This window comes from Anopheles darlingi, chromosome 3, assembly GCF_943734745.1.
Source record: "Anopheles darlingi chromosome 3, idAnoDarlMG_H_01, whole genome shotgun sequence".
Classification (NCBI taxonomy): Eukaryota; Metazoa; Arthropoda; class Insecta; order Diptera; family Culicidae; genus Anopheles; species Anopheles darlingi.
Genome location: NC_064875.1, coordinates 40,418,784 through 40,438,779, shown reverse-complemented (window position 1 = coordinate 40,438,779; position 19,996 = coordinate 40,418,784). Strand labels below are relative to the sequence as shown.

The window sequence follows — 19,996 nt, the reverse complement described above, 5'->3', positions numbered from 1 at the left end:
GTTGCTTGGGTTGGATCATGTAAAGCAGTGATGCCAGTTGGACCGGAGAAATATCCAATTTTAACGTTTAGTTTCTTAGACTAAACCCTTCGGAAAGGACACCCGCGCTCTTTTGGGATTATATTATGGTTTCGTTTCCTGTCAACATCAGTAGAATACACGAAGAACGCTTTTATTACAGCAAAATGGATTGACAAATTTCGTGTCGGAATTTATATACTTAAAATGTAGATACCATTCGGAGATTGCATTTTAACAACTTATTTTAATGGTTTACAGTTACATAGCCAAAGTTGCTTGAAATCAAATGTCAAACGTCCGCAACGGCTATCTATTCAAATTTCCCCTGACGGACGTTTCCGGCCTACAAAGAATGTAACAGCTCATTACTGCTGCCCTCAACAAATAACTTCTTAGTTATTGAATTATTTGCTTTTTTCTAATAGTACTCCTCAATAATATTATCATCTAAACGGACTCAGCAATAGCACATATTGCGCGCCATTTTATTTACATCATCAATCAACTATTTCATAGAAGTTCGTCTTGTCTATACAAATACTCGCTGCTGCACTGTCTTCACTTACGACACAGTTCCTATCAGTTCCTACCGGCTCCCCCCTAAATGTGTGTCATCACCAAACCATATAAGACAATCTCCAACGGTAACACCGAGAGAACACCGTAGGTTGTGTCTTCCTCACCCTCGCGCTGGCGGAAATCAATACGGCATGGTTGCGAACGACGTGCGTGGTTGCCGTCTTATCACGTCAGCGCATGCCCCGTGCCCAAAAACGCGCGGCGCGGCGTCAAAACTATCTTCGGGACGACGGGAGACGAGAGGTTGCGCTTCGTCGCCTTCTTCGTTGCTATCTATTGATATTACCGGACGGATGGCTTGTTGCGTCCCGTGACGCAATCGTGCACACGCATTCTATTCCACCAGTCGCGGTGCCACCATTGCATTCTCGTTACCCTAGTGAGCTCGTGTGCAGTCGCAGCAACGTACTAAATGCGGCAAGCGTTTCTGTGAACGCGACAACCGTGATAAAAATACGTGACGTGATAAAGGCTGCAGAAAGGGTAGGGAAACTGTTTGTTCGGAAAATTTGTTTTGTTTCGTAATGCCAGTGCACTTTTGTAAACTGTTTGTGGCAGCGTGTCAGTTTTTTATCTGTTTAAAATTCAAGTTCCTTATATGCTAGTGTTACGCCTTTTTATCATCTGTGAAAGCAAAGATTCCGCTTGCAACAACATTGTTTTGCGGAACCGGTCATTTCTCCTGTTTCCATGGCGGTTGACATTTCTTTGGCGCGTTAAGGTACGCTACAAGCTGATGACTCACACACCGCACTTCCGAAACAACGCACCAATAGTGCGTTGGTCGACAACGACAACGACGACGACGGTGACAGTCAAAACAAATTCGACTTGTGCTAACGCGTACCCTGACTACCCAGCTGCTGCTCTAGAAAGAGAGAGAGAGAGAGAGAGAGAGAGAGAGAGAGAGAGATAGAGAGAGAGAGAGAGAGAGAGAGAGAAAGAGAACCGAGAGAGTGGCTAGAACGGCTCCGTTACTTTATCGCAATGGCGATGGTGGGTGGCGATGGTGATGACGATGATGATGACGATGGGCGAACGCTGTTTAGGGATGATGGCCACCGTGCGCACATGCGCATCGGCCTGTCGTGTGGCGACGAAGCTATGGGCACACTAACAATGCTAACAGCCGAACAGTGACTCCGACACCGACACTCCGACACCGACTGGAACGCGATAATTTGCCAAACGAGAACGAGAGTTTGGGTTGCGTGCGCGCGTGCACTACGCTTTGTGGCTGCAATCCGGGGGTTAGTTCCGCTCTTATCGTGCCCGAGTCCGGTAGCAGCAGTTCTTCGTTTCCCGTGCGTGCCACCCACCCAGCCAGCTGGTCAGTGCTGCTGTATGTGCTCTTGTGTGCTCCTGTGTGCGTGTGTGTGTGTGTATGTGTGTGCACCTCTGGATACTTCCGGTCACCCTTGCTGCTACTGGCAAGGCACCCTTTTCTCAATCTCTTTGTCGCTGGGCTACACACACGTACAGGTTGCGCGCCCAAAGGGAAGGGGATTATTGCGGCCCAGGAAGCAGAAGCGCGAGGGCGCGAGGGTGCGAAAGCCTTTAAAGTCCTTTTGTGAAATTAGTTTTTTGCATGCAGCGCCATTTTACGTCGTCATCGTCCTCGTCGAGCCTTTTGTGCGTTTTGTGTGGCATATGTGTATGTATGTGTGTTCGTGTGCAGATGTGTGGTATGGTATTGTGTGTTGGTTAGTAGCGATTGTCGTGCAGGTTTTTCGTGCAAATAAATGCTCGCTGAAACATCAAAGTGACCCGATGCTTTTGTAGTGTTCCTCTACCTCGGTGCATTCTTACCTTCAATGGCGTCCGTTGCTGCGTTCATGGCATTTGCTGGAACGCGCCAAGCGACATCCCCGTGCTCCCCTGGCAGCCATATCCTACCCCCACCCACCCCCCGTCGCGTGTATGTTTGCGTGTGTTGTGAGGTGTCATAAGGGCTTTTGGGCAGCGTGATTACTAGCCAAGTGTCCTAGCACGGGGAGGCATCACGTGTGGAAAGTGCGTGTGTCACGTTCGTTTTATGATAATGTGAGCGGAGTCATATTTCGATAAACGGTGAACGGTGAAAACGAGGATTGTGGCGAAGAAGGGGAAAGCAGGAAACGGAGGAAAGAAAGGGAGGTAACTCAAGCGACTCCTTCGAGGGGTGGAGTGGTCTGTGTATTTCGTGCGTGCGCAATGTGCATACCACCACCAGCAGCAGCAGCAGCAGCAGCAGCAGCAGTGTTCGCGACGCCCCATAGTACCCATGAGTCAAGTGAAAACAATGTGACCAACCACCCCCTCCCGTTGGGCGCAAGGCATTTTCGTTATCTTAATTTAAATATATTTTCTTAACACAATCTCCTCCCTCGCTTCACACTTTCTTTCTCTTTCTGCCTCTCGTGAACCGCTCCCCACAGTTAAGTGAAGTGTGCGTGTGTCCATGTGTGTGTGTGTATGTGTGTCTGTGCATCAGTAGTGGCCAAGTGAAACAGCCTAGCCTCAAAACGCCGCCTTGTTTCGTCAGAAAACTTATTTACAGCGGGAAGGAGTGGCGACGAGAGGAAGCCCAGGCAGAAGCGGAAGCGACGTTTTCCGGAAGCGCAACAAAAAGGATTCTCCATTCCTGAGCGGACAGTGCCGCACCGAGGTCGAAACTTATATTTTCAAGACGGAAAGCGAGCACCGAGAAAGGAAAGGGGACTGTGGCAGCAAGGTAGCAAAGTGAGGTAAGCGCGGATGCTAAACTTCTTCTCGGCACGCAACATTCCGAGACCGACTCTTGGTACTGTTACCCCACTGGCGCACACAAAAGACATTATTATTGTTGCTGTTATTGGCATTGAAACAAATACCAACGCGGCATAATGTTGCGGCAAGATAACGAGCGTGTGTCACTTTTGTAGAGACAGTTTTTGGGATAGAATTTGGTGGATGAATGCGGGGTGTTTCAGGCAAAGAACTTATGGAGGGTACTCTGCAAGGAGTTTGTCATACTATTCTCCCCGGTTTTCGTCTCCGAAGAAGTCGTTTTACGCTCTTGTCGATTACCACCCGAGGCTTGCTTGCTGTGGTTGTTCAGAATGGTTTATCTAAGTAGGCCTCTGGGACTGGTAGTCCGGTTGAGGTCAACGATTCAACCAAACCAAACGAAGAAGCTTTGCACCCTTGGGTACTAGATGATATTTTTGATTTGAACTTTATCCCATTCATCTTCCGGACAAGTACTCTGCATGTTCCACTTGAGCCCTGCAACCTTCTGGTTGACTGCCCAAAGGGAACGAATTATTTCTTTCTCTCAAACATTACGTCAACCGACAGCATAGGCCTTCTTTCAATTGCATTTCCATTGCCTCTCTACGCCAACAGGGGAACCCCGGACATGGAAAACACATTTCCGCTTATCTTATTTCGACGCCCCGTATGGGTGGTGGCGCTCTCTAATTAACATTTTATTAGCCCTTCAAAACAACCCTTAGCTCGGTGAGGGTGTGTGAATGCGCGGTCCTGCTCCTTTCTATTCCCGCTCCTGGGGGAAAGTTCCTTCCACTGGCAGAAGGCACATTCATAGATGCCGTAAGGATGAAATAACCACGGACTACCAATATGTCACTTCTGGTGACCTAACAGGGAACTCTCTATCCCCTCACTAGAATCGTTGCACTGTTGAAGCATTGCAATGGTGTATGAGATTGAGCTGATGGCTGAAACATTTCCATACTTTCCGCTACTCTCGAGGACATGTTCGTTCAGTGGATTCGCTCAGATTTAGGTCGCTGCACGTCAATGGTCCTTCAAAAATACACCCATCTCCTGCACGAGGACATGAGTTTCCTGCGGTTCCACACCAAGGAACCTTTACAGGAGGTTGCTGCAACCTGCAGTCTGCATGAATTTCATAACCGCGGTGCCGCGGTACCCAAGGCGAAATGAAAAATTACGTGACATGTCCTCAAACACAAACACACCATGTATGTGCACAGTGCACTGCATGCGCATGTGGACTGTTTGTTCCGCGAAACACAGGGTGTGTGCCAGAACAGGAATTTAATTTCGTACTTTCTCCAGTCACAGATGCAGCTGGTCTGCATAAGGCACGGGGAGGAGGTTCCCCTACGAGCGGGCAAAGTTAATGATGTTGAGCAAACATAATGGTACCAGGGCTTCCGTTCGTATACCAACTGGTGCCACTGTATGCTGTAGCACCAAGGAGTGCCATTTCTACGAGATGCTCTTTTTTTATTGAAAATTTGTAGAGAAGTTTATGCCTCTTGTGGATTGTATAACCGACGACAACGATGCGACTGGTACCAGTAGTGCAATATGAGAGCATCAATACAATATGAGAGTGTGTACGTCATTGCCCCAATAGATTAAAGTGCTCTCGGGACATTGTAGACACACTACAATGGTCTATTCATCGTTCATTAAAGCAGTTTTGTGGAGTTCAGCTCACCATTAAAACCACTCCCCGGGCCAATCCTCAAAACGGAGAGCCGTGACTTTGCTCCCATCATCGCAATTTCAACAGTGCCCACTAAGGCGAGAGATTCCTCCAAGACTCGTTACCCCAGTTTCGGCAGCAAACCTGTCTTGCTCATCTAAGAACCGAATTCCCCAGCAAATAATAGTTCTCGAGCCCCAACCCCCTGAGGCAACGGTATCGCTGCGGAAACAACCAATCCAACCTCGCTCCCGAACAGCTGATACCATACGATAGGGCCGGATGTTTCCAGCTGAACCTCGTAACGTCCCCCAAAAACACACACATTGGCATCTTGCGGGCGAACGGACCGCGGTCTTTCGTTGCCTTCTTCTCGGCCCAATTTTCGGACGCTCGCAAAGGCCAAGAAAGGAAATAAAAATAAATGTCACTTAAGCCCAATTACTAGTTACACGGGGCGCCCCCCAGCGGGTCTCCACGCTCCGCTGGACAGTCCTGTTCGTTCTCATTTGAATAAATCCCTTGGCTAGCACGTCGTTGTTATCTCTTAAAATCAACATCATTTCCATAACTCGAAGGTGGAGCTTTCGACCGCTTTCGTAGCTATACACCTGAGCACGTGGCTTAATCCTGCTTAATTTGGCCAAGGGGAAACTCGAGACCAGCGGACAGTTCGGTTCGTTAGGTCCGGGTTGCTGTTGTTGCGAAGCGCAAGGAGATAACCTTTATAGTAAGTATTGCTTTGTAGTACGTTTCATCTCTGCTTCTACCGCTCTGTCCAATCAATGGATTAACGTTGTGGTGCTCTTTCGGAGCGCATCTCCGATTTTGCGACGCTGAAGACAGAACTTGGATTCACAGAACTGTTGCCTGTACTGATGCAGAGCTACCTGTTGGAATGGCGTACTGCGATCGATCCGAATTGCATGTAACTCCTGCTACTTCATACTGTATGTCTGCCTCGCTTGTCAGGTAGACAGTCGCGTCTAGATTCCAACTGTGTTTCTTCTCAGAATTGGTCTTGTGATGTTGTGCAGTGCAATGGTTGCTGCTGAGGCAATGGTTTCTGATGTTAAACAACGGCGAGCTTGTTAGACAACCGGAAGCAAATGCAACATCAATCGTCCCGTCCTTCGATCGGTATCGGTAACCTGCATCTAATACAGTTCCGGAAACCACACCGAGTCCGGTGTGGTGAGTAGCTCTTTTATCTCTTATGCAACCCTCTCTGGACCACTCTGTGGACCAGGTGATAATGGATACATTTCGGAAAAGGATACCGAGTACCGGTACCGAGGAAGAAGACCATACCATTCGGTGTTCATCACTCAAACCATTGTTAAACCAAAGTCGGTCCAGTTGCGAGCCAATAATGCCGAGCAGTAAGCTCCAGCCTCCTTCTAGCACCATATTTCTGACGTCAATTCCGGAGTGGTTACCGCAATTGGGTGGGATTTTAGTGGCCATTCCAAGATCGGCCTGAGTGAGAGAGAGAGAACCATTGTATAACAATCGTCTGAACGCCTGCCAGCTGCGTGGTGATGTGCTGCTAGAGTGTCCGGAGTGTCCGGAGACCGTTGTAGTAGGCCTCGGCAAAAGTTGAAGAGATTCCATTTCATTGACATCGACACTCCATTATGTCTGTGGACGAAGATGGTCTCGAGCATTTTGCTTTCTTTCCACATCAACCACACGGCTATCAAGTAGACACTAGCAGCAGCATCATCATCATCATCGTCGTGGTGCCATCGGACAGAGGTGCGGCCTGACGATGGCACAGGCCTCGCGTTGTCATATCGTGTGAGAGCACCAAGCAACTAGGCTGGCTGGCCAGCATCACCACCGAGCACACATACCGAAGAGCAAGCAACGTAAGACGTACGGAAAGGGCGATTAAATGTCAGTATTTGCTGGAGCTTTAGAATGTCAGTGCTTCGTTCCGGCCGCCTCCACCCCACGAACAATCATCCCTCCTCGTCACGTACTGTGTGTGTCGTGACGAGGTGGGGAAGATCGTGTTTGCACGACATATGCGATAGGAAAGCTCAACCAACCGCCCAACTAACCGCCCATGTGACATACTAGGCCATCATTGAATACGATGCCGATGGTCAGAGCAATGGTGCTGAGATGGGGTGGTCATGGTTGGTGGCTCAGTTGCAAGAGCCTTCCTCGGCCACACACCCATATTATTGGCCCAGTTTGTGGGTGGTGTTACGCGACTTTATCTATCTCTCCTCACCCGACGAATGTCGTCACAACATCCGCGTTATCTGCTGTGCCATCGCGCATCCGGGCACGCATCTGTAGGCAGTGAAGAAACTTCTATACAATTCATTTAAGAACAAAAGATCACTTACATACCCCACCCAAAAAAAAGTCACCTTCTTCAGCACCAATTTCGTTTGCTATTGCTGCAGACCAAGACACACACTAAATGGTTCAACCCACTCAATCAAAGCCCAGGCCATTGGCTGACGAGAGCTAAACGAGCATCCTGGTTGATGCAAACACTGACGGAACTGTCGACTCGCCGCACGGACGTAATCAATCGCGTGCCTGGCCAATGTGCAACGACAACGACGACGGCAACGACGACGACGACGAGATCAGCATCGTTCTACTCCGTGGGACTCTGCTTGCACTCACCAGCTCATAATCGTGTTCCGTAATTTGATTTGATTGCACTACAATGGACGAGCTGATGATGGTGCTGGTGGTGGTGGTAGTGGTGGTAATGCAGCCCACTCGACTCGATCAGATTCTGCAGCGTGAGCTTCTTCTCAGCCAGCCGGCCTGTCAGAACAGTTCCAGCCGCTTTCTCTTGGACGCCGAAGCCGAGACGCTTAATTGAGTGCATACGGCGAGCGAGCGAACGGTGTCGACCTGTTGCGGACGATGCCCTTCTAGTGTGGCCAAATTAGTAAACCCAGGAGGAGCAGCTTCTTGGGGCATGCTCAGGGAGGGGAGGACCTAATTGATCCGAGATGATGATGGCTGCGTTACCGATGACTTCGCGCGCTGCTGGCTGAGATTACTAAAAATTGCAATTCTCCCGAGCGCAAGTACGCCCCACATTATACTACTTATTCAATTGTTGGATAATGTAGTTGCTCTGAAAGTCTTTGTAGAACATTGTGTAGCGTAACGAAAGTGAGGAATGTAGAAAGTTATATGCATACAGTATGCACAAAAGGTGTATCCATCTTTGCAAGAAATTGACGTTTTGGATGATTTATCATGAAGAAGCGTAATCTGAACATTAAAATCATACGTCTTCGCTCCTGTTTTTATGCTGCTTCATGTTACATTTAAGTTATTTAATTTTAAACACATCTTTTGAGGTCCTTTTCATTCATTTCTTTTTCTTTTCCAAGCACTTAAGAAGTACCTAACAAACTAGTAACAGAACAAGCGAATGTTTGATTATTTTGAAGTGAAAACAATGCAATACATTCGGGTGCATCGACTTTCTTGCGTGTTTTCTTACATTACTCGATTGTTTCTTTGTTTCTAACATAACTTTTGCTGTAGTTCGTCTTTTTGGATAAAGTAAAAAGCAAAATGAAGTAGAATAAATACAGAAACTAAAGTGACTTTAGTTTTTAGACTTACTTTTGCCATGAACAATCAATCAAAACGTTCTCGCAAAGGTGAATACGATTTTATTGCATACTGTATTCATTCATTTTCTCATTCCTTACAAGTAACCAACCATCCAGGTGTGGCCATATACATTTGTCAGGGATCCTTTAAGAATACGCGTATTAGTGTCTTACCATCTTGTCAATCTTCTCAAGCAATATTGAGACACAAAGCTCGATGCTATTGATCACTGGAACAATGGCATCCCAGGAGGAGAAGGGTACAATTTGTAGTCGAGTCACGTACGCGCTTCATTAGATACACCAGAGCCACTATGCCTACGAGATGTGTCCTCCGTATCGATCCTGCGATGGTGACGTACCCTTCTTGTATCTGTTGTTCTATCCCATATTCCGTTGGGTGGCTGGGCCGTTGTCGTGAAAATATTTACTCAGATAATAAACTTATGTTTGTAACTAGTTTGATGAAGGACAAATTTGTTAAACAAAGCGACCCGTTATGTTAGTTCACTTAAGTATATTAGGTAGAAAGAACACAACAGCTGGCTTCGACTACCTCAAATATTCGACAACAACTTAAAACGATTCCTGCCAATAAGGAACAAGCTGGGCTGCTGAAGGATGGAGAAATCTTATGAAAGCTCGCCCGTGTGAAAACTCTGCTCGTCTCAGATAAATCCGTTCACGGTTCGTGCCCTTCAGAGGTGTGTCCTTGTATCGATTTTCGCATTAAACATGTTATCTGCTCCCAGGAGGCGGGTCATCAAAGCCCCGGAGTACAGAGGGGTATGGCTGAGACTGCCGGGGCGGGTGTATCTTTCCAACTAACCTGTATGCTCTTGTATCATTGAATAATGAAGTATATCGTACCGTTCGTATGATGCCGCATATATACACCTGGGCGTACCTTATCGTACGATGACTTGGTAGACGCTTGATCTTGCTCCATTGACTACGCTTCACCTTTGAGTGTGATGTCTGAGCTCTATTCCAACACAACAGAGAGAAAGAGAGAGTGAAAAAAAATCACTTGAATCAAATCGAGGAAGGTTGGTGAACTAGAATATTCAATTATCCTTCCGGTAGCAAACATCCATCATCCGGTCGAACCGTCGACCTCCCCGTTTTCCTCGGATGTCCCAGAGATCCCTCTCCGTTCGTCTGATCCAATACCTACATAGCTGCGGCGCTTCGAAGGTGAGCAGCAATGGCAGGTGTTGGCGGCATGATTAGTCGAATAAATGCGACTAAAGTAATGCTATTAGAGGCCCGATGGAACGACGTAGAGCTTCTTTCTGCATCGCATCGCATGTCGACACGGGGTGGGCGGAAAAACCTACGGAAAAATAAGCAATCCAACGGCCTCACCAGAGGTCGAGCACAAAAACACACCGACAAAGAGCGAGAGAGAGGAAGAAGAGAGGAAGGAAGAGAGAGAGAAGGGGAGGCCGAAGGATCGTCAGGTTCACCGGATTCATGGGTTCACCGAAGCATTGAAGCGAACGAGAATTCGCGTCGCCCCCCGAAATGGACGTTTCGCTTCGCTGGATGCGAAATTGGGTGTAGCGGCCAGGGATAATGAAGGACTTACGAGGTGGAATGCATTCAATGTTCGACCATATTCGGCCACTCGGAAGGAATATAATGCCGCTCAATACATTCAGATTCTAGCAGCAGCAGCACCACAACCACCAGCAGCAAACATAAAAGTCAGTAGCCAGTAGCGCGGACATCGGTTTGATTTATCGGCATCGAGTAGAGAGAGGGAGAGAGAGTGACATTCACAAATCTACGAATCGGGTTCCATTTATCAAACTCTGGGCCACCTTTACCTGTGGTCCAACACCAACATCACACGAATTGGCATAGCATGATGCATATGGCTGTGTCCATTGCGAGTGTCCATCGATTCGCTAGCCATGGTGAGTGTGTATAAAGTTGAATTTTTAATCAAATTCACCATTCTCTACAAAATTTATCCACCGAAGCTGGATGTCGATGTTTAATTTATTTTCCTCCACCATCTACACCACGCGAAAGCTCGAGAGAGAGAGAAAGAGAGCGAGATGATTAGTTTTCCAATTTTCCAAATCAACCACAACAACAACGTAGTGGCGTGGTGATGCCAAGCCGATCGTTCGCTTCAATGCGTCGCTATCGCTGCGACGACCGTTATTCTGTCGGCTTTTTCGATATCCCATCACCGGCTGACACCCGGGACTTCATTTCTGACGTTTGACAAATTGCGAATGCATAATTTCATCGACTCCGGGAGACATCGAGCATGCAGGGACGAAGAAGAAGTCCTCGAACCTTCCCGTGTCCCGTAGGCCGCTGTGTGTTTCGTGAGGTTTCGTTAGTGGCCCTGGCCGACGATGTTGTGGCTCATGCTCCGAATGATCATAATACTCGAAGCGCCGTTTGCATGCATCAGTTCAATGGCGCCGGAAGCAAATAAGCCAGCCATTTCCCCCCCATTTCGCTTGACCACATGTGAAGTACCTCGATGGTTCACATTGCCAGGCCGGGTTCTGAGGTCACACTAAAGTACAATTACATTATGATTGCTGTGTCAGATAATTGTTGCAAGTTGCATGGTGAGGAGCAATGGGCTGCCATGCTGCAATGATAACGATCTCTCTCTCTCTCTCTCTCGCCATCCTCGTCTCTCTGTGGCGGTGGCACTGCTCTGTGCAGGAGTCCCAAGGCTATTGGCAATGGAAGCGAGAAGCGTACCGACAGTGGTGCGGAACCGACAGTACGGTGAAATATGCTTTTGCGCATCCCGGATGCCGTAATGGCGGCTGCCTCAAAGCCAGCAGGTTACGGTTTCAGGCTTTTTCGATGAAACGTGATAATGCTCTGGGCTCTCCTTTACACCTGTACCAGCGGGATGAAAAATGCTAGGAATGAATGAAGAAGGTGCTAGTGAGGAATTGTTGTAGGGGCATCGGATATTATTACGCATGACTTATTACTGGAATGGCAGCGATTAAAGTTAACGACCAAATAATATTTCTTAAAATTTAAAAAAAGGTGCTCTAATCTTCTGGATTTCATTCAGCTCATAAAGCACTGTTAACAGTTATACAAATATCTTAGGGGAAGCGTTACATCCGCTGCATAAGACCATTAAACCAGCACATGAAAGCTCATTTTGAATTTGGTAAGCTTCCATTTCTTGCAACTCCGACATCGTCAGCATAATACACTCTCTTGCCAGAGTGCAGTACATACGTGAGTCGTGTTTATGTGCACCATTCAAATGTAACCTCGAGCCAGTGCCTTTTCTCTTTCAGCTCCATTTTTCAATGATCTTCGCCCATTCAAATGCTTTTGCAATGCGGCAAAGGCTCTCCATCAATGAGCGGGTCCATTTAGTCTTCTAAAAAAAAGCCTTGATCCATATGCATTTGCCCGATGGTACTCGAAAGGAGCAGAGTTCATCCTTTCATCGATAAAACCGGTCAGTACAAGGCCACTATCCACTATGTCTCTGGAGATGGTGGATGTGAAACATTCATTCCGTTTCTCAAGGCGAATGTGTAGCTCTGTCCGTACGAAACAAGAAGCATAACCGTCGAGCACTGAATAGACCTCGTCTCTGTTCAAAGGTGCTTAAAGTACATTCGCCTCAGTAAGTAAGAAATCATCAATAAGTGAAATTGAATTGAGTTTATGCTAAGTGTTTGCGATTTGTCAGCTTACCATAAAACAAGGGATGGCTTGTCTATTTCCATTACAACAAACTAAAACCATCACCGGCGGTACGACGATGAATGCAAATGGAATGTTTTATGATTTTAACGCAAAACCTTCAGCCTCAATCCAACTTCTGAAAAACCAATTTACACAGCCTTAGCATCCGCCAGACACCGGGACCGTTTTACGCTCCGTCTCGGTGGCCTAATTATAATTAAAATCGACTCTTGTTTATGTGCAGCAACGTGGAAGTTTAATTTCATTAGCCAAACACTGCGCCCACTCGCAGTGAGTGATGCTGCCCCTGGATCTGGATTAAGGCTCCGAGTCCCGGTACCGGTATGGTATGTGCAACAATTTTCCGCAGCCTAGACTGCTACCACCTTGGCTGGTCCCTGCTTGATCATGATCAACGCCGACACACAACTTTCGTCCCTTGCTCCTTGTGAAGGGGGGTGAATTGAAGCAACATCGGTGCTGCCATCGTAGGATAATGGTAAAGCCATAAAACCGAACCAACTTGCCCCATTCTCTGCTCCATCTTCTGCGCGCCAGATGGATTGGCAAGACGGAAGAAAGGGATCCGGGAAAAAATATTGAAGAACGAATGCCCGGAAAGGAGCGTCGCTGGAGAAGGAAAACTCCATCGATCGATTTCTTTCGCTTCCTTTCGCTTCCTTTCGCTTCGCTATCGACCGGATGTTGGCCAACGAGCGATGGAGGCGCCCAGCAGATGTTTGTTGAAAACCGCTTTTGTTGACTGTTTCAGTTTTCCATCTAACAGCACGTGTTCTTCGTTTTACCTCTTATCGAAAATCCCGGCAATTGCGTTTGAAAATTTGATCGGGAAAAATTATCAAACTCATTCCGCCAACAGCCCAAAAACGGGTCTTGACAATCATATTTCGGTAACGACGGAACGAAAGGACCACCGTTTTCCTTAAATCCCCTACCCACATTTGCTTACACACTATCCCCTCCCACCACCCACCACCCACCAGATGGTCATCGCATCTGGGGTGCCTTTTCGTCCCCACCAGTAAATGGAATTTTCATCGAAAACTCTCTCTCTCTCTTGAACGTCCAACCGGGTGGTGGTCCCGGAAATGGAGACGGAAGTGAAACCGAAGGCATCCTTGGTGGCAAGGACAAAGAGCGGCCGAAACGCGAACGTCGTCGTCCTCGTCGGCCTCCTTCTAATGGAAGGCCCATTGTGTGGGAATTGAAATTGACAGCGAGCGCTGGTTGCTGGTTCGAATCTATTGGTGATGCCAAGCTGCGGCTGCCTTCCCGGAGTCGATTCCGTTCGATTCCCTTTTGCGAACACTCTTCCTGAGTGCAACAAAGTTTTTGCCGTTGGTTCTCGTCCATTCCATGGATTGTGTGTGTAAGTGTGTGTGTGTGTGTGGTGCGCTTCGCAATGGATTTTGAAGTTGCCTCTTCCGGTACCGTGGCGAACCATAGCGCTGGGTGTGCTGGAGCACATTTTTCACTGTGACCTAATTTGTGGTGGGTTTATTTTGCCCGATGATGCTCCGGTGTAAAGTGCGCATCGTATATATCGAACAAATGCGCGGCTACCGCAACAGCTTCGAACGATCCACAGTGGCACAGAGGATCCTGTGCTCCGCTATTCATCGGAGCCCGAGAGATGGCCGAGATGGAAAAGCGGATCGTCCGGTTCCCAAGAGCCAGAGCGAGATTATTTTTCCATTAATTGAACCCAGGTGTGCTTTATTAGTTATGGATTAGGGAAGGGGAAGAGATATGACTCAACCCTGGGCTCTCGAGGGCTGCAAGCGGTGTTCCAGGATTACTGAAGTTACTGGTTTTCCTTTTAGGGAAACGCTCTGACCGACACTAGTTTATGATGAACTTTGGTTTGTGCTTCGTTCGTTCGTTCGTTCGAAAACTAATAAATTTATCCTCTTATTAATGTGAACTTTCCTGCACCAGAAGCACCATTTGATGTTGTTTATGCTGTCGAGGATGTTGAAAGGGCTTCAGGAGCAACTCCTTCAACAGCAACAACGCTTTCATTCAATTCGTCCGGCAGCATGTTGGCGAACTCGCGAACAACAAGAAAAACCCTTCAAACCCATCAGAAACATCACTTTGACGGTTTGTTTCGTGTGGATTCACTCCAACAATCCTGCGCGCCGCCATTTTCGCTCAAAACAGAACCACAGCAGTTCGTGGTTCTGTACAAAAAAAAAAAAGCAGGAAGCAAGCAGATTCGTTGGTCTTTTGTGAAACATTGGAGGCCACAAGCAGAACCGCTGAAGCTGACAAGGAATCTCTGGGCTCGATTAGGTGGTCGGTGGACGAACGATTTCCTGATTTTCGCTCGATCCAGTGCGTGCTCTAGTGGTTCTCGCTAACGAAGTTAACAAAATTAGGTTACCAGACTATTACGGCCACGATGCCGCAAGTCCTAACGAACCGCGTGGGCAATTCACGGCGTCCGTGGTGTTGGAAAGGCCAACAGGCACACTTTCGTACTGCTGTTGCTGCTGCTGCTGCTCTTGTATATTATGTTGTCTTCTTTTCAGCCTAATCAGCAGGTTTTTGAAAACATTTTCTCATTGTTGTTCCCACAAAAGGCAGTAGCGATAATGCTCCTTCAGAGGCGCATCAATAACGTAGGCTAATGTCTCTAGAATAGGAACCATACAAATATTCATAACTCACAAATCAAATGAACAAATGAACAAATGATACGCGTTAGGCCGTGGAAAGCTTAACATTCGGCGTTTCCCAGAACATGTCCTAATATGCTGCAATTAGTGCTCGCGAATGAGGCGGTTATATCCTGGCATGACGATGGCGGAACGACAATGAACGGTTCACTTACAATACTCGGACCCCTATATTTCCGGAACCACTAATGAGTGTTGCGTCGTCACGTTCTATCGCTACCTCCTTAACCATCGACAAAAACCATCAAAGTATGCCATCATTCTCTCTATCTCACTCTGTTTTTCTCCTTTGATGTTGGTCACCATGTTGCTCGCTAGAACATACCAACACCTTTGGAAACTTTGGAAGTTTCCAAAGCATTCTAAAAGTCATATTCAAACCAAACCCCTTATTTTAACTGACAACTGCACCCCGTTGTCATTTGTAACTTAAACCACCCCCCTCCGTGATCATTGGTATTCGGGACCCACGTTTGTTTGTTTTATTGCTGACGATCTCGGCGCAACTCAACGGCACCTTCGAGTCAGCAGTACCTAGCTCTCATGGTTCTACCGCTTTCTCCGAACGTAGCACCACCATCTCTCCGGTTTTCGCTTCTCGAAATTAGCGATTCAAGTCTGGCAACAGCAGCAGCAGCAGCAACCGCAGTCGGCGTTGAAGTGGAGAACGTTGGAGGAAAACTTCTCCAAAAACTAAGAACCATTTTAAAGGCAACCCCTCGCCATCACCGAGAATGGCCACACGGTTGCCGGCTACCTGCCGGCTATGTGTGCCATTTATGGTGAGCGAGTACCATTAGCACGTAGTGTGCGCGCCTCTCAAGTTTCCCTCCCCCTGCAACGTTGCAGAGACCTCTCGAGACAGCAACAGCACAAGAACCTCTCCGCAAAAGGTCCAACCGGTCCACCGGTGTACCGTAAGCGACGGTTTGAAGCCGCCAACGACCATGTGTATGACGATAAATTCAAATGTTACACTCACACTCACACTCAGCTCGAGCGAATACTTACCTTTTACGTAATGAACGCCGCGGGGTTGCTGTGGTGGGCTTTTTGGTTTCGGAGTTTCGATTGCAATGTTGGCGCACCATGACGTTGGTGCAGGTCGTACCTTTATGCGGTGTTCGGAATGGCGGAAACAACCAGAAAGGAAAGTCTCTCGATGGAAAAAAAAGTTGTCGAACTGAACGCCGTGTGCAAGTCAGGGTGTTAAATACAGGAAGTACCTGTATGTAGGGTTTTGGAGGAAGTCATTGTTCTCTTCCCAAAAGCTACAAAAAAAATGTTTCATTAATAATGCAAAACAATATACTCTAACACATCTTCCTTTTTTGGCTGAGGGAGGAACCCTTCTTCGAGGACGTAAATCAATCAGTTTGATTAAAATGCTTGTCACTTGGGTCGCACTTTTTGAATTTTCCCTTATCTCCCTTCCCCAATCCTCACGCATGTCCTACCTCGAGAGCTGCTCATCTCGAGATGCTAAATGCTGTTCATCTGTTTTTCGTACATCGTCTTGAACCCCGAGTCCCCAACCACAGTGTAGTCCATTTGGCTGGCAAAACCACAACATCATTTTAGGGGAAACCGTAGCCAGGCTGTAAGGCTCAGGCTGCCCGGGTTTATATGCCCTGATTACACCGTAATGGCCCGATGGCATCGTCGCCTCCGTCTGGACAGAGCCGAGCTGTTGCTGCTGCTGTTGCTGCTGCTCTTCATTTAATGAGCATGTTGCCCCGTTTTAGCACGAGCCATGTACAAGAGAATGTACTTCCAGACAAGTCCATTTAATATGCGATAGAACATGAGTGGTGGTGGGCGGCCACAGTAGTAGTCACCTTACCTTCCTCACCTCACACCACGTTTTCGGGGGGGGGGGGGGGGGGGGGGGGGGGGGTACGAGGAAAAGCCCAAGCCCTTAGCCCAGATGCGCAAAGTCTGGGCGTAGCCCACTCGGTGTCGCTACGTTAGATTAACATCCGTATTAACATCCTTAATTATCCGTTCATTTGCGCGCCAAACCCGAGTGGTAGTTGTCGGGAATACGACCTCCTTCAGTATCCTTCAGTCTCGCTTCTGGTCTGGTACTTCGAAGAGAGCCGCTTTGAGTCGGTTTTGACTTTTTGCGTGATACAAGCATTAATGCTCATTTTGGAACATATTATACAGCTCTTAAGCATGCACCACGTTTAGAATTTCCACCCATAAAACGGTTATCTCCTTATGTTTTGTTCTCGCGCCAGGAGTCTGAGGTATATTCGAAATTAAAATGACAATTGTAAACCCGAGAATCTTACTCACAATATCTGTTAATCAACAAAAGCAGCGAACCAGCGTGACACAAACAAATGAGATAATCTGGGAACAGCCACCCACCAGCGCATTTTTGCAAATGGAACTGGTAACGGAATTACATTTAAACTGCTCCGTGAAGCGTGAACCAAATGTTGTCCCGGGACCGGACCCAAACGGATTGCATAATGATAAAAGACAGCGGATCCCGGCACCGTCTGCCGGGCAGGGATCGAGTTTATAATTTAACCCACATTTTCCCGGTCCCGGCTACCGAGTATATTTTAATGAAGATTTACTTCGAAGAACAACGATCCGTTTTTCTGTTTTTTTTGTTGTGTGTGCTATCAAATTGTATAAAAAACCCAACAACTCAAACATGGCGAAGCAGTGGCGAATGGAAGGAGTAGACGAAGCTGCAATGAAAATGCGAAAGAAAAGTGGAAATCCTCTCTTTGGTTCACTTGTTATTTCTTCCAATTAGCCAAAACGAGACCATAAAGCAAGCGGCTGAGATGCTGGTTGCTGCTGCTTCTGTCAGTGTGGTCAGTGTTCAGAACATTTTTTTAACTTTGCTTTCTGTCTCCGAATCGGAATGAAAAGAACAAACAAATGAATGGCGAAGCAGCGATGGAGCAGAATTATGGTCTATCGGTTCGTGCTTCGGTTTAGCATGAAAATATCCCAATGGCAACCGAGTTCCGTCAAGCAGATAAAATTCCTTTTTAACAGCATAAAAGTACCAGAGCATAAAATGCATGGAAAGATTCTCGGCTTGGCCATTTAGCCAAATAAGAGATAAGCTTGTCAGAATGAGGACATCAGACATCTTCATCATACAGCCCCCGAACTGGGTCAATCGCCCCATTCTGCCGGCTTATCTAGCTAGTACCACAGTGCCAGTGCTGCAAACCGCGAGACGTTCAAAGCCCAATTTGATGGCCTTTTGGACTCGAATGAGTTTTCATTGCGCGTGTAGTAGTGTCTGTGGGTGGTACGTAAGCCGGAAACGTGTGGAGGCGATACCGTACTCGACATTTAAATGAAATAACAGAGCCAAAGCAATAAACTCTGGTGGCGAGCGGCTTCCAATCTGCCGGCTCCTATAGTTGCCTAGCTGCTGGAGGGGGCCGGTGGCCTAGCTGGAGGGGGCCGGTGGCCGCACGGAAAGCCATAGAAAAAGCGAACATGTCTCATGATGATACCGGATCGATCGACCCACCCAGCATGATATCCAGTTCGATCCGTTACGGCGTTACGGTCCTTGGTGGATCCGCGACCAGCTGACCCTGAGCGAGGATAATAAAACACAATTTATTTGCGCCACAGACTCGCTATCGCATGGGCGCAAGACAGCCGGTACTGGCACGCAACGATCCGCCTGACAGTGGCTTGACTGACTTTTGTTCGTTGGGCGGCTTTTGAGACGGTCTATGTCATCGCAACTGCTCATTATAGCTTGGTGCGAGTGTCGATAAGATGACTTCTTGTACTATTGAGCTCAATATGGATTCCGCTCACCCTACTTGTCTTCAATTGGACTTGGGTTGACTCATGAAAATACTTCTAGGTTCCAACAACAACAGCATAAACTTGCCTGAACTTGGCAACAGTCTTCTAGACTATACAGGGCAGGGCTTTTGTGCCGCCACAACCAGCAAAATTTGTTAAACCTACAGAAACACCATCAAAGTAAAAGGGAATATCAAAGAGAATAGAATTTCACAATGATCAGCACTGATTGCAATTTGTGATACGTGTATCCATAGAGAATCTATAGCGCGAGCCGGGGTTGGCGCGGCTGAGGGACTTCTATATCATTTATGCCAACACTTAAATCACAACAAAGACAAAGCTGGTCTATTTGGATGGTCCTTCACGTCGCATCGAGGCAAATGCTTTTTCTATCAATTATTAAGAATTTCCTCTTTCATCCTTTCAGGGCGATGGGACAAGCGCATTGTTCTGCCCTTTCCGGCGTTCGACCAACAAGAAGTCAGTTGCCGAGCTGCTTAATTATAGTAGTTTCCTCTGTTCTATTTCCTTTCATTTCAGATACTGCTCTGATCTTCTGCCAGAGTTTGCCTGGAAGCATACTTCTTCATCTGTTTCTACCAATCCAGCAAACCATCGGTGAGCATCGCATCGGTATGCAGCTGCAGCACAAATCTCACAAACAACACGTTCACTAGGCAGACCTCGAAACCGGCGGACGACGCGACTGACCGCATACCAAGTTCCAATCATAACCGATAGCACGGAAGTTTATCGTTATCTGCTCTCGATAGCATCCTGCGCAATCCCTGTATAGCGTGTGTGAGGTAAGTTTCGGAACATAGCACTTCCGTACCAGTTGCAGGTGGAGTGCAGTTTCAGCTAATTGGCCTCGTGGAGGCCAATTGTGCATCTGTTGTTGGTTGGTGCACTCTGAGAGAGAGAGACGCCGACGACGAGAGGTTTCAACGAGTGTTATTCGATTTCTTCAATTTTGATCAATGAGTTGTTGTCGAGGGAACATAAACCAGAGATGTGTGTGTATGTGTGTGTATAGGTATACGTGTGTGTGTGTGATGAGAGTGCTCGATACGGTACTAGGTTCCGGTTCCGTCACGGAATCCATAAAAAAGCTACTTCAATCAACAACGATGTCGAACGAT

General features: G+C 47.4%; 1 protein-coding gene across 13 annotated transcripts in view; it reads left to right on the top strand.

The window, feature by feature from the left end:
- Positions 1-1,002: 1,002 nt before the first annotated feature.
- The window catches only part of LOC125955988 (kazrin), a 60,232-nt gene continuing 41,238 nt past the window's right edge, over positions 1,003-19,996 (top strand). For 10 of the 13 annotated variants that reach the window (XR_007469125.1, XM_049687375.1, XM_049687376.1 and 7 more), the window contains exons 1-3: positions 1,605-1,930; positions 3,018-3,326; positions 19,395-19,660. The gene's annotated coding sequence lies outside the window, so the exon portion shown is untranslated. Of the gene's footprint in view, positions 1,084-1,604; positions 1,943-3,017; positions 3,327-19,372; positions 19,661-19,996 lie in introns of those variants that run through there. The other 3 variants (XM_049687370.1, XM_049687369.1, XM_049687371.1) reach the window with 3 other exon arrangements.